Genomic DNA, 14,592 nt, shown 5'->3' with positions numbered 1-14,592 from the left:
CATACTCTAGGGATTTATTCCTGCCCAAGATGGACATTTACAGAATTTTGACTGAAGATGAGGCACACACACAAAAGTAATATGTATACAATGCAGAATATAAGAATACAGCAAATATAGTATGCTAACCATGCTGCAAAGTATAGCATAAATAAAATAAAGCAATAGGTATTTTGAGGTAGGAAAAATGACTATGGGCTGGGGTCTGGGGGAGGGCATTTTTCTTTTAACGAGAGAGTGTGATTAAAGGTGAATTATGAATTGATAAAATTTAATAGCCAAAGTAGAAAAGGAGGTTCTTTATTACAGATTGGAGGAAGGGCATACTCTATGACATGGTTGCCTCACATGGCTCTGCTTTTTGCCACCTGCAAAGGAGGCCCTTGGGAGTTGAAATTAAGCCTGGGATCTGTCTCTTAGCACTAACAAAACGTTGCAACTAAACCACACTCCTAGGTCTCCTTCAGCATAGAGGCAGCATTATTTTCTAACTCATTTACCCACATGAAGTACTTTAAACAATGTATTCTAATGAAGGGCTGATCTTTCTCTACTTTGTTGTCTCAGAGAAGGCACACATTTCATTTTTTCTTTTTCTTTCTTTCTTTCTTTCTTTCTTTTTTTTTTTTTTTGTTTTTGTTTTCTTTTTTTGAGACAGTTTCACTCTTGTTACCCAGGCTGGAGTGCAATGGCACAATCTCCGCTCACCGCAACCTCTGCCTCCTGGGTTCAGGCAATTCTCCTGCCTCAACCTCCTGAGTAGCTGAGATTACAGGCACACGCCACCATGCCCAGCTGTTTTGTATTTTTAGTAGAGACGGGGTTTCACCATGTTGACCAGGATGGTCTCGATCTCTTTACCTCGTGATCCACCCACCTCGGCCTCCCAAAGTGCTGGGATTACAGGCTTGAGCCACCGCGCCTGGCTCTTTCTTTCTTTTGAGACAGGGACTTCCTCTGTCTCACAGGCTGGAGTGCAGTGATGCGATCTTTTCGCACTGCAACCTCTGCCTCCTGGGCTCAAGTAATCCTCCAACCTCAGCCTCTCAAGTAGCTGGGACTACAGGCATAAGCCACAATGCATGGCTAATTCTTGTGTTTTTTTTTTTTTTTTTTTTTTTTTTTTTTTTTCCCTTTTTTTTTTTCCCACAGATTGGGTCTCACCATGTTGTTCAAGCTGGTCTCGAACTCTAAGCTCCATTCATCCACCTGCCTCGGCCTTCCAAAGCACTGGGATTATAGCCCTGAGCCACTGTGCCTGGCCCACATTTCCTTTTATCTAATTTGTACAGAGACATATATGCTGAGTAACAGCCATGTGCAAGTACAAAGGGATGAAAAAGGTGAAGATCTATTTGGGGATTCCTAAACAAACCGTTTATAGCAAAGATCTGCAAACAACAGACCACAGACCAAAACTGCCTTCCACTTGTTTTTGTAAAATTTTATTGGAGTGTAGTCACTCTCACTTGCTTTTGTATTGTCTGTGGCTACTTCCACCCTACATTAGTAGAGTTAAGTATTTGAAACAGTGTGCATGGCCTGCTTATTTGACTCTTTACAGAAAGTGCTTGCCAATCCTTTCTTTATAGAATAGCATGGGAAAAAAAAGACTAAAGCACACATTGTTCTATTCTTCCTGGAATCAACTCAATCTTAATCTTTTATGAGATAATAGTTTATTTGAAAGTTCTCATAAATACTAAGGCAGTTTACAAATGTGAGTCACAATGATGACACTCTGGCTTCCTGCTGAGGGTCAGGAAGAAAAGTCCTTTCATGATGCTGTGATGAAGAAGCCAGTATACCACCACCAAGATAAGATCAATGATTATTTATTGATTGGATAACTTTACATAACAGTAACAGCACATTCTCCTTTGTTCATTCTAATTTAATAATTACCTGATTTTGGCTCTGTAAACATGGTGAGGGGAGGGGGCATTTAGAATATTTGGCTGTTTAATTTGGGATGGGCCCACCTCAAAGGAAGGTAGAAAACTATCCACACAAAGAGGGTTTCACTTAGGAACAGAAAAGTGAAAAGTAAAGATAGAATCTCAGCCACTGAATAGCTAACATTCCAATAAGTAGTTCTTTTCTGCTGTATTATTTTAACACAGCAATCTAGTTATTCCCTGAAGGAAAGAAGTACAGCATTAAGCCAGGGAGTGGGTGGTGTTCAGCCGGGGGTCTGTCTGGCACAGGTCTGGTTTATAGTGAGAAAAACTGCTTGGGTGTAGAATTGAAAGAACTGAAGTGGTAAGAAGAGGCAGAGCAAAAAAAAAAAAAAAAAAAAAAAAAAAAAAAAAAAAAAAAAAAAAAAAGGATCAAATTCAGGAACAAGTAGAAATAATAGAATAATAACCCCCCCGGAAAGGCCAGAATATGTGAGCTTGCGTCAGGCTTTGGAAAACTGGAGACCTCTTCTATTTTACCTGTGGATATTGAAAGCCCCACAGAGGCCTGCTGGCCCTTCACCGTTTGAAGAAGAATTCTAATCACACACACCTGCTTCAGATTATTGTCCACAACACGCCTATTCTGTTACCTTGAAGGCACTCATTGCCTCCTTCCCTCAACCTCTGTCATCATGCTTATATTCTTTTTTTTTTTTTTTTTTTCATGCTTATATTCTTAAGGGTCTCTGGGCACTATTTGCTTGCATTATCGCTGCATTTCCTTGCTCTTGGGTAAATTTTAATTTAATTAGCATAAGAGGGTTGGGAATTTCTCTCACAAACTAAGAAAGCTCCTCATCTGTTTAAGTGGAACTATTGCTTTACGTTTTGATATGCTTGTGAAATCTTTTTTTTTTAGTGTTTCTTCTTTTAGCACATCCTGACCTCCATAAACAATTTTGGGTGGGTGTGTTTTCCAGACTGATTCTGTAGCTCTCAGTTGGGGTTTGTCCCCAGCAGGGCATCTGTATGGTATCTATAAGAGAAGTTTCTCTCAGTAGCCACATTGCTGTTCTCTATTCTGTTAGCAATTTCATTCTGACATGTGGGGAAAGCAATTCTAATCTGTAAAAATACTACTAAATTACCCTCCTTTTCTTGGCGGGGACCGGGTTTGTGGTCTCGCTCCCCGTAATGTACGGAGGAAGAGGGAAAGGGCTCTGGTCCCCTCGGCGTCATGTCTTCGGTGCCGGTGGCTTCCCATCCGCTGGTTCTATCCTCAAGCGCCGAGACACCGGCATCTCGGAGCAGGGCAACCGAGATCTAGCTGTTTCCTTCACGGGGGTGCTCACACTGTCTCATTTGATTTCAGGTCTGCGGACGCTGTATCCCCTCTTCCACATCCCGCTGCAGCCAATAAAGGCCGTTCCTACCATAAAAAAAAAAAAAAAAAAAAACAAAAAAAAAAAACTACTAAATTATAAATGTGCTGCAATTTAGTCTTTCCTAGGAAAATCCTTGAGAGAGTATACCAACAAAACACGTCTACATTATCAGCACTCTAATTGGCCCAGGTTGACTTAAGGTTATGACTTCTTACTCCATAGTTCAGGCAGTACTTGCGCGTGTGTTTGTGTGTGTGTGTGTGTGTGTGTGTGTGTGTATACGCACGTGTGTATACATGTGTGTATGTGTTGTGTGTGTGTTTATAACGACCAACACAAAAAGTAACTTTTAGGATTCCAGAAGAGCCATTTACTCAAACTTAAGAAAAGATTAATTGGTTTGAAAATTATGTCATAGTTTATAAAAAGAGAGAGTTTTAAATTACACTTGCTGGATATATTTGAAATTTGTCAACAAAAGGAAAAAATCATGATAGATTCAAATATGTTTGGAAAAACTCAAATGTAGTGGTAGAAATATGGAACCTCATTATAGGAATGTGAAATCAAATAAAATTAAACTGCCAGAAAGAAAAACCAGCAGCAATTTACTTATCATGAAATTCAAATTAGGATTTTTTACACTTTTTTCCTTATGCAAAACTTCAAGGGTGTTATAAAAAAGAGTAAGAGTTGGATCCTGCTATCTACAAACTCTCCCATTCATTTTATTCATTTATTAATTCATTTAACTAAACTTGACTGAGTACTTACTGTATGCAAACCATTCTGCTAGGATAAGGAAAACTAGCACCTCTAATTTAAGACTGAGTATAATACCTTTTAAAACACACATAGATTAAAAAAAAAAAGACCTGGAATATTAAATCTGTGATCCCAACCAAGAAAAGTGAAATATCTGCCCAGAGGGAGCTAAAGCTGACAGAACTCAAATAGGACATACAGTGTTTTAATACATTTTCTCAATTATTATTTTTTTAATCAAATGTCATATTTAGACATAAGATTCCCAGCATCAGTCTTTCAGATATACAAGCGGTTGTTTTGAAGTGACCCTCAAATATTGTGGGCTTGTAGACTCTGAATACTTTTGTATTTTATTATCAGGGCCTTAGGATAATAAGGGGAGGTCTTCACTTCTTCCTGATATACCTGCACATAGTGCTTTCTGATGACTCTTATTATGCCTTTCCATATATATTAGCCTTCACGCAACATTAGCTCTGACTATCATTACACATTTTCACAACCAAAGAGAGAGAAGAAAATGCAAGTAAATGAAATCCAAAGCTATGTTTTCCTCTGACTTTACTCTGGCTTGGAATAATTATTTTCCTTTTACTTTGTCATAGCTATCTGTAGGAAGTAAAAGCTCTTCTAAGATATTATTAGTATCAAACTAATAATATTACCAACACCCACTAACCATTTACTGAATACCTAGCCCAACCACTGTTTTGCACTATATGTACATTGCCTTATTTAATCCAATCATAGTCAGTGACTTAAGCTGTATTATCACCATTTTCCAGATAAGAAAACTGAAGACCCTGAGAGATGTTAACCAATTTGACCAAATAGCATAAGCAATAATCAGTGGATTGAAAATAATATTTACATCTAGGTTTTGTGCCTCCCATGTCTTTAATGCTACCTTTATTTTGACACAGCCTTGCTTATTTTTGACTAGTTTAGCATCCTTAATAATTTAGGGCCACCACAGAATAACATGTGCGTGTCGCTCCAAGGTCTTAGCGAGCCCATTTGTTTTCTTTCCATTTCCTTTTCTTTCAAGTCCCATTGCTTTGGTCAGGTAACTCTCATTTTCATCTTTTTTTTTTTTTTTTTTTGGTATCTCTCTTTCAACCTTTTGCCCATTGGATTAATGGTCAGGGTGAACTCTGCTTGGACTTATTATGACTTTTCTCTCAGGCTCTGTATTTCAGGTGGTAATTGACTATATCTAGGCTTTGGCCCAGTGGCAGTTCTAAATTTCTCTGCCCCTATCCTGAGCACTTTTAACCTCCATACTTTCCTGAATATTTAAATTTCGTCTTCTAAGCCTTATTTACTTCTCAACCCAGGTCCAAGTGGAAACTTAGTTTCAAAGGGAATGTTTTTTTTAAAGCAAAGCTTCAAGTGGAAGTGTAAGCTGAGTAAGAACCTTAAAATGACCGGAAGAAATGTGTGATAATTTATGTCCTTGGGTTCAAAATTGAACCCAATATTATAAATAAATTATATAAATAAAAGACAAGAGACTAATGGACTTAGATTTGAGGTTCCAAATATTCACCTACTCTTTGGGAAATTAATAGTTGCACTGCTAATTGTCTTTATTGGCTGGAAGTGGTAGACTTTACATTAAGAGATATGTTTCTGACAGGCACAAAAATGGGTTCAACCATGGGAATTGAAAAGAATTTTTTTTTTTTTTTAGTTAAATGGTGAATGAATTAATGTGCATGTGCTCCAAAGCTCACTTGACAGACTTCATTGTCTTCTGAAGGGTATAGTATAGATTTGAGCATTAGAATTTGGAGACAGATGTGAATTTTAGAAGAAGTAAATAAACAAATACATGCTTCATTTTTAATCTAATAAGTTATTCATGCAATAGACATTCTTTGCTTCCACCACTGAAATAAAGAAAAATTTGGGCTGCATGCAAAATACCTTATTCGACTTAGATTTAGTCAATATTTTAAAAGCTTCTTGTGTTTCTGTATATTCTTATATTAATTGCAACATCCTCAGTTTGTCTCCTTCAGAATGAAAGCCCTGATAAGTCAGAGGTTCTTTCTAACCTGCTGGTTTAACCAATGCAGTGCTTCATACCACCCGAAAAGCTTGATGCATTGTGCATAGCGGTGATTCCACTTTGCTAAGAGATCTTTTTTGGCCTAAATGATGATCTTTGGAATACTGGCTATGAAAAAACAACTGCAAAGATTCTGGGTGGTATTGCTCTACAGAGCCTAATTAATGTACTTCGATGGTTTCACATTCTTTCTATTGAGAACAGCGCCTCCTCTGTCAGCCTCCCACTCCTTCATAACTATCTTTATTACAATCTAGTAACTGCTGGGAAATTGCTTTCTCTAAAATGCCTTTCCCTGTGGCTTAAAGATTTTTTTAAATAAATAAATACAGTTTATGTTGGGCATCTACCACTTGAAGGGCTAATGATTATTGACTAGCCTCCAGCAGGCATCAGGGAGTCTTGCCTCAGGCCCTTCCAACTAGCCCCCAAACATGCCGAATGTTAACACATGTTTCTGGATTCTGGCTGGGATTGGACACAAACAAGGCAGTCAGAATGGACCATTTAGTGTACAAGTCAAGATGACAGATCTCTGCTTAATACAAGGAAGAGAAAAATTCGTATCTTACTGAAAACGGCAGAAGAGCCCCGGGTGCTTTCACTTTGTGATTCTGCAGCAAAAAGTGGGTTGTGTCAATATAAGTCTATGTCACCAGCTCACAGCTGCCACACTGAATTGACCCTGTTCATGGCAGACATAAAGGCCTTCCATTTCCAAATTCTCTCTAATGCTCATCTGTGAATGGGAGCAGAATGTGGAAAAAAGCCAACAAGTCTTAACTACAGGAGGAGAAGAGAGACAGAATTGACTTAATGCAGCACAGCAATCTGTGGTGTGATTTCCACCATCGGGCAGCCAAACCAGGAATGTTTGATACTTTTGGAGTCCGAAAAGAGAATGCTTTGACAACAGAAGCTTATGCTTTGCAAATTATGAGCCAGAAATTTTTCAGGCCTCTCTAGATTCTTCGAAATTGCATAGACCTACATTAAATAGTACAGTCCTTTATTTAAAAAATGGATGATTTAGATAGTATTTCTTAAACTGAGTGCTACGGAATACATGTAGATTGTTAACAGGAATTCCTTGAAAATTTGTTTTCAATAATCAAAATAATGTTTGGAGAGTCTTAAACAGTTTATGTAGTTTCTTCATTTTTTAGGGCATTTCGGTGATATTTTTGGACCAAAAACTATAAACAAGTAAGAGACATACAGAAATTTTGTAGTTTGAGTGCAGTGACTTCCTTTTTGAAGAATGGGTATGGAGTGTCCCATGGAGCACGCTTTAGTAATCTGGACTATGATGAGAAGCAGCATTTAAATCCTATTATCTATTGTTGCCAAAAGAAAATGTATCTCTTCCACAATATTTTAAGTTTGTGTGTTTATTTCAGCAAATATTATTGGGTGCCAACTACATGTAAGGCATTATGTCAAAAAAACTGCCACAAATCTGAAAATACAGAAAATAATAAGGCATATATTCTGCTATGTACAGGGGATGATCTGATGATATTGAAAACACTGAGTACTTTAAGGGCAAAGTAAATATCATCCAGATTACATGCAGTTTTTCCTGATTTTTGCTGTTGCTTCAGAATAATGTATCAATAAAATAATCTAAAGAAAAAATATTATCTCTATAAATTGGAGAAGACATTCATTCTATCACCCTCTTTGCAGAAAGGGTTGTATGCATAACCATCTCAAATATCAGCTGTGTCTAAAGCTCATTGCACTTGCCCTTTTCTCTAGGTAATCTAAAACTTACCTTCTCTTACAGTCTGCTTTTAACAATTTGTCCTATATTTTGATTGATAGAGAGCAAGGAAGAAAGTTGATGCTTATGTACCATGTGAATGCTTCAGTTTATTGTTATGTTTTCCCTAATAGTACCTAAAGTTATATGAAGAAAAGCATGTATCTCAATTCAGTCCATTCATACGCACACAGTTCCCACTTACACACTTTATAGTTACAGAGTATGATTAACCAAGGTGTCCAATCCCAAGGTAATATATATTGTGACTTAAATGCATATGCCTTATTGCTTAATTTAATTCAGATATTGAGGGATAAAATTGAAAGGGTAAACAAAGGAGTGAGTATTTAGTATTTTTGAAATAATGAGCAGTAAAATACAAACTAGGCAACAATAGTCGTGGGTGATTTTAAAATATGTTTATAATAGACTTAACATAAGTTGTGATTATGCCTGGCATGCTGGCCACCTGGAACATGAGGGAGAGCAGAGTATTAAGGAGTTTTTATGTACTCACAGAAAAAAAATCGAGAATGATGATGAGAAGGAGTAATCTATAGTTTTCCATGATAGATTTATAGTTGGCCTTCAAATAAGCAGCATTAATTAAAAACATTACCATGGAAACGATTTGAAGCGGAATTGTGAAGTCCTTATGCAAACAGCAAAAAATCAGTAAGTGTTAAAGGGTACACTAACTCAAATCAGTCCAGAAACTATTTTCACCAGATACGATGCATGAATAGAATTTAAATATAGTGTATAAAGAAAGTAGTGTTTTCACAAATATTCAATGTGCACTTTTATTGTGTCAGGCATTGAGGTTATTTAGGGCTATAAAATGAAATGCAGCATCTAACATATAGGAATTTGAAGTTAAAAGGTAAAGTTCAATGAGTATGCATAAGTAAAGAAGTACAGTTTAATATAAAAAATTACAGCATAATACAATATCTTATAGCCAAAGTTGCATACATAATGCCAAAGTAAATTAGAGAAAGAGGTAATTACCTTTGGAGAAGAGGTGGACTTCGTAAAGAGTGTGAGATACATCTGTATCTGTTGTGAACCATGAAATTGCAGAAGGAAGAAAAGGCATTTTAGGCAAAAGAATAGCATGTACAAAGTTATAATACTTCTCTGGACTACTATAAATTTTTTGACATATATGAAACAGTATAAGATATTATTAATTTGATCTAGAGCAGATAGGTAAAAAAAAACAGACTGATAAATCCCTGAATATTATGTTTGCTGCACATATATGATCATTATGACATTGCTATAGTACTATTTCTACACTTGTTACTACTTCATAGAGACTTCAGATAATAAAATAAGTGAACCCACTTCTCATTATTATTATTGGATTATCTAATATTGGATGATTCCAAGCCCAAATCATCTTTCAATTGAATTGAAAATTTAAAAAGTATACATTCAATGAATACTAAAAGTACTGTGTAAATTTCATGCTGCTACTGGAGTTTTACTAAATATTTGTAATCATTTTCATTTTCTCTACTCAACATAGTTTCTTAACATGCACATATATTATACCTTCAAACACGTATATTTTCTTAACAATTTTAATCACAGCACCAATGGCTAAAAGTACTTATTTTACTTACATATATAAGTCTAAGTACTTATTTTACTTACATATATCATATTTAAAAACTCTAAAGCAACTGGCTATGAGATTCATGTAAAAAGCATGATAGTGTTTATTTTCCTAGCATTAAATTTAAGACAAACGCAGCAAGTTTTCTTAGCACAACATGGCAAGTGTTTCTTCAAATGTGGATTTCAATGTTATTTATTAATAGTACAGTGATTCTCTATTGTAGGTCACAGGAAACAATTAGAAATTTGAATATTTGTCCCATAGTTTCCAAGGCTCTTAAAGTCCCCCAACATAAAACTGAACCCTCATGGAAACCCAGTAATGAGAATTTAAGTGGAAATCATCTTTTCAGGAGACGTGGATTCTATTGGAATTCATCTAACAATGTTTCCTATAAGCTGCATTTAAAAAAAAATAGTTTTCCTAGATAGCAGAGGAAAAAGAAATGTAGTAATTTTTTGGAAACAATAAACACATATCTCAATGTCAAGGAAACAATGTCACCAAGCAGTTTTAATATGAATCCATAGATCTTAGATACAGTGACCCTTAAAAGCCAGTAATTAGTAAGATGGGAATGATTATGGTGGGCATATGTGGATGAAAAAGAGGACTCATGTTGAATAGAAAACTTACTGAATTAAATAATAGAACACAGTTAAAACTCCAAATAAGTTGTTCTGTTTGATTTCCAATCAATCTATGACTCACTTGAGGTTCCTTTTCGGAGAGCAGATACCACTGCCTTATACAGTATATTTTCAGTATCTTTGAAGAAGTAAATGGCTTTTCTAGCTATCTCCTTAACTACCTTATAGTGACTGACAACAGGAAGATGCAGTGATATCAAGAAGCACAGATATGAAGTTTATGTATTTTTTATGTAAAAAAAAAAGAATTAGAACATGTGGTATGACAGAACTTGAAATTGGACCTGAGTTCCCGTTTGGTTTAGTCGGTAAGAGTAAGATTTCAGTAAGGTGGTATGTATGAGGAGTCTGGTGTACCCTCTCACTAATCAAACAGCCATTTTAATTGGTTAAAAGTATAAAAGAAAGAAAGCACAATCATTTAATGTAATATTGAAATTGTCCTAAAGATATACGAGCATATAGAAAAACGTTGATTCAAGAAAATTTACTAAATCTTGATAAGAACTGAAAGTTGGTAGCATTTGAACTGTTACTGCCCTTTTTGCTCCCCATTTCTAAGCTCTGTGTAACAGAAGACTTACACTGGGTTCATGTAGACAAAAACAGAACTCGTTCTACCTCAAATTCCGTGACTAGAGCTATAGATTCGCCTTTGGAGAAGCAGGCCACAAGTAGCTTTCATTCCTTTTACTTACAGTTTGTTATGTCAGACTCTCTATTCCAGATAGCTCCACTCCAGTTGAAAGGAATGGAGCTCCCTTCTCTAACACAGCTCCCACTCATAGGGCAAAAGCTCAAATCTGTGCTTAGCAGGCCGAGAATATTGGTCCCTGATCATCCTTGCTCAGATAGCTCATAGGGTGGAGGTTCTATACTAGTAGAGGTAAACTCAGAAGACTAAAGCCTGACATCTCCTGAGTACCCCATTCATGAAAAAGAAGTGCTCTCTGAGTAAAGCATGTTGTTCTTCCTTACCCCAGCTCTGGTGCAGTGATGCAGAGATTCAGCCTAGGAGAAGAGGCAGACAGGAAGAACAGAGAGATCTGCAGTTCTACTGAAGAGAAATGATATTATTGAAACAGACCCTAAGGAAGTACATGCCTAAGGATATTGTCAAAAGCAATGAAGGTCTGGGTGGTGAACAATAAAGAGAAGGCTGCCGGGTCCATAATATTTGCAGAAACAAGCCAAGCAGTTGGCCAGCTAGAAGTTTAACTGAGAGACCTAGGGAAAGAGATAGCTAAAATGAGCCCTTCTGGGATGAGAGCAAATGACAAGCCCCAGAAGGAGAAGCTCTATATCCAGAATTACTATAATATATTATAAAAAATGTTCAGTTTTCAACAACAAAAGGAAAAACCTATGAGTTATAGGAAGAAACTGGAAAGCATGATGCAATGAGAGAAGAAAAAAATTAGGCAGTAAAAATAGCCTTTGGGGAGTCAATTTGTTAGACTTAAAAAACAAAGTCTTTTAAGCAACTTTCATAGGTAAGCTCAATGAACTAAGGGAAACAACTTATAAAGATTATAGAAGACAGGAGATCCTCACATAGACTGGGGACCAGGTCAATCAGGTAGCTGAGGTTTTTCTCGATTTGCTGTGGAGGCAGGCGCCTCATTAGGTCCAAGGCATAGTCCAGCTGTTGATCACTCATGGTGGCAGCGGCGGTCCCGGTCCCAGCATCAGTGGCTCTCCCCACCGCAGCAGGGCCCGGCGCTTCCAATCATGCACTGCTTAAAGCATTCTTTTCCTGGGTTTTCTTCTGCAAAAATCCTTTAAGAAAAATTGCATCTGTTACTTTCCTGGTAAACCTCCTCTGATCCAGCCCTAGGCAGTGTTGGGTGTTCATTCTTTAGTGATTTGACAGCACTTTGCACACATGTACATGAACATGTACCACTCGTCATTGTGATGTTTATTGGTATTTGTTTCCTCACCATAGAGTGACCTTTGGTTCCAACAGATTCTAGGTCTCCAAAAAGTCACATCGGTCTAAAAGATATTCTGCCTGTATTCCTAGCTTCTTGGGAGGCTGAGGCAGGAGGATCACTTCAGCCCAGGAGTTTCAGACAAGCCTGGGAAGCATAGCAAGATCCCTAGTGTGTAGTGCTCCTCTCCCTGTGTCCAGGTGTTCTCATTGTTCAACACCTGCCTATGAGTGAGAACATGCGGTGTTTGATCTTCTGCTTTTCTGTCAGTTTGCTGAGAATGATGGTTTCCAGGTTCATCCATGTCCCTACAAAGGACACAAACTCATCGTTTTTGATGGCTGCATAATATTCCATGGTGTCTATGTGCCACATTTTCCCTATCCAGTCTATCGTCGATGGGCATTTGGGTTGGTTCCAGGTCTTTGCTATTGTAAACAGTGCTGCAATGAACATTCGTGTGCAAGTGTCCTTATAGTAGAACGATTTGTAATCCTTTGGATATATACCCAGTAATGGGATTGCTGGGTCAAATGGAATTTCTATTTCTAGGTCCTTGAGGAATCGACACACTGTCTTCCACAATGGTTAAAGTAATTTACACTCCCACCAACAGTGCAAAAGTGTTCCTATTTCTCCACATCCTCTCCAGCATCTGTTGTCTCCAGATTTTTTAATGATCGCCATTCTAACTGGCGTGAGATGGTATCTCAATGTTGCTTTGATTTGCATTTCTCTGATAATCAGTGATGATGAGCATTTTTTTCATGATGATGAGGCCATTTTACATGGCCTCATGTATGTCTTCTTTTGTAAAGTGTCTGTTCATATCCTTTGCCCACTTTTGAATGGGCTTGTTAGTTTTTTTCTTGTAAATCTGTTTTAGTTCTTTGTAAATTCTGGATATCAGCCCTTTGTCAGATGGGTAAACTGCAAAAATTTTTTCCCATTCTGTTGGTTGCCGATTCACTCTAATGACTGTTTCTTTTGCCGTGCAGAAGCTGTGGAGTTTGATTAGGTCCCATTTGTCAGGATCTCCTGTCTTCTGTTGACCAGCCACTGAAAATTGCCAGAGACAAGGTTGTGGGAAAGGATTACCTTTTGTGTGACTACCACAGAGATGGGGACTCCTATAGGTCACCGTGGAGCAACAAGTATGACCCTCCCTTGGAGCATGGGGCCATGCCTTCAGCTCGGCTGCCAAAGCTGGAGGTGGAAGCCAACAATGCCTTTGACCAGTACCGAGACCTGTATTTTGAAGGCGGCCTCTCATCTGTCTACCTCTGGGATCTGGATCATGGCTTTGCTGGAGTGATCCTCATAAAGAAGGCTGGAGATGGATCAAAGAAGATCAAAGGCTGCTGGGATTCCATCCGCGTGGTGGAAGTTCAGGAGAAATCCAGCGGCCGCACCGCCCGTTACAAGTTGACCTCCACGGTGATGCTGTGGCTGCAGACCAACAAATCCGGCTCTGGCACCATGAACCTCGGAGGCAGCCTCACCAGACAGACGGAGAAACATGAAACTGTGAGCGACTGCTCCCCACACATAGCCAATATCGGGCGCCTGGTAGAGGACATGGAAAATAAAATCAGAAGTACATTGAACGAGAACTACTTTGGAAAAACAAAGGATATTGTCAACGGGCTGAGGTCTGTGCAGGCTTTTGCAGACAAATCAAAACAAGAAACTCTGAAGAATGACCTGGTGGAGGCTTTGAAGAGAAAGCAGCAATGCTAAACCTCTGCTTTACGCTAACCAGACGCCGTGCACTCGTTAGAGTCCTTTCTTAGAAAACTTGTTTTCTGCTCCCTCCCCTCGTCCCTTCCCTCCCCACAGGTCACACAACAGCTGCATCACTGACCGCACAGTGCCATCTCTCCCTGAGAATAAAGCCCCATAGCCACCCTCCTCCAGCTCCGAGCCTGCTTCCGCCACACCTCGCTCTCAGCTCTCTCCACATTTCCATAGCGACCGTCTGGTTTTTGTTCACTCGGGGGCCCTGTCTTCCTTCCCGTCCCCAAATTTATAGGCATAAAATCCACTGTCTGCCAGCCTCCCTTCCCTCCCACCTTTTTGTTACATTGGTGTAAAAAATGTAAAACAAAAAAATTTTATGAGCTAACTGTGGTGTGTGAAAGAGAGAAGAAAAACTGGAAAAAAAAAAAGTGCATGATTGTTGTTCTTTTTCTGGCTAGGGAAAGAAAATCAATAACAGTATGAAGACGGATAAAAAATGAATTGATGAAGAAAGTTGTTGAAGAAGGAATTTCTTAAAAATGTTTTGGGCGCTTCTCTGTCTTCCATCTCATTCCACCTGCTGCTGTGGTGACCAGGTCTGGTCAGGCTTCAGGCAGTCTCAGTACATCCCATCAGTGCCTCACCTCAGACCTGCACTAGGCACATCACTTGCTTTTTGTCTGGGGTTTCTGTGACACCTGCAGGTGGAACATTTTATGAAACCCTGTAGTACTGGCAAATACAA

The 14,592-nt window shown here is 38.3% G+C and overlaps 1 non-coding gene and 1 pseudogene across 2 annotated transcripts; both read left to right on the top strand.

Annotated features, from left to right (window-relative positions):
- The first annotated feature begins 3,049 nt into the window (after positions 1-3,049).
- On the top strand, positions 3,050-3,198 carry LOC116565930. The gene has a single exon (XR_004275669.1). It is a non-coding gene; the product is annotated as a small nucleolar RNA SNORA57 (small nucleolar RNA).
- Positions 3,096-14,206, top strand: LOC116565666 (annotated as a pseudogene). Its single transcript, XR_004275560.1, has 2 exons — positions 3,096-3,273; positions 13,126-14,206. The product of XR_004275560.1 is annotated as an F-actin-capping protein subunit beta pseudogene (transcript).
- Positions 14,207-14,592: the final 386 nt, after the last annotated feature.

This window comes from Sapajus apella, unplaced genomic scaffold, assembly GCF_009761245.1.
Source record: "Sapajus apella isolate SASKATOON/1434 unplaced genomic scaffold, GSC_monkey_1.0 scaffold41, whole genome shotgun sequence".
NCBI lineage: Eukaryota > Metazoa > Chordata > Mammalia > Primates > Cebidae > Sapajus > Sapajus apella.
The sequence above is the reverse complement of the archived record's forward strand: the minus strand, read 5'-3'. Positions and strand labels throughout refer to the sequence as shown.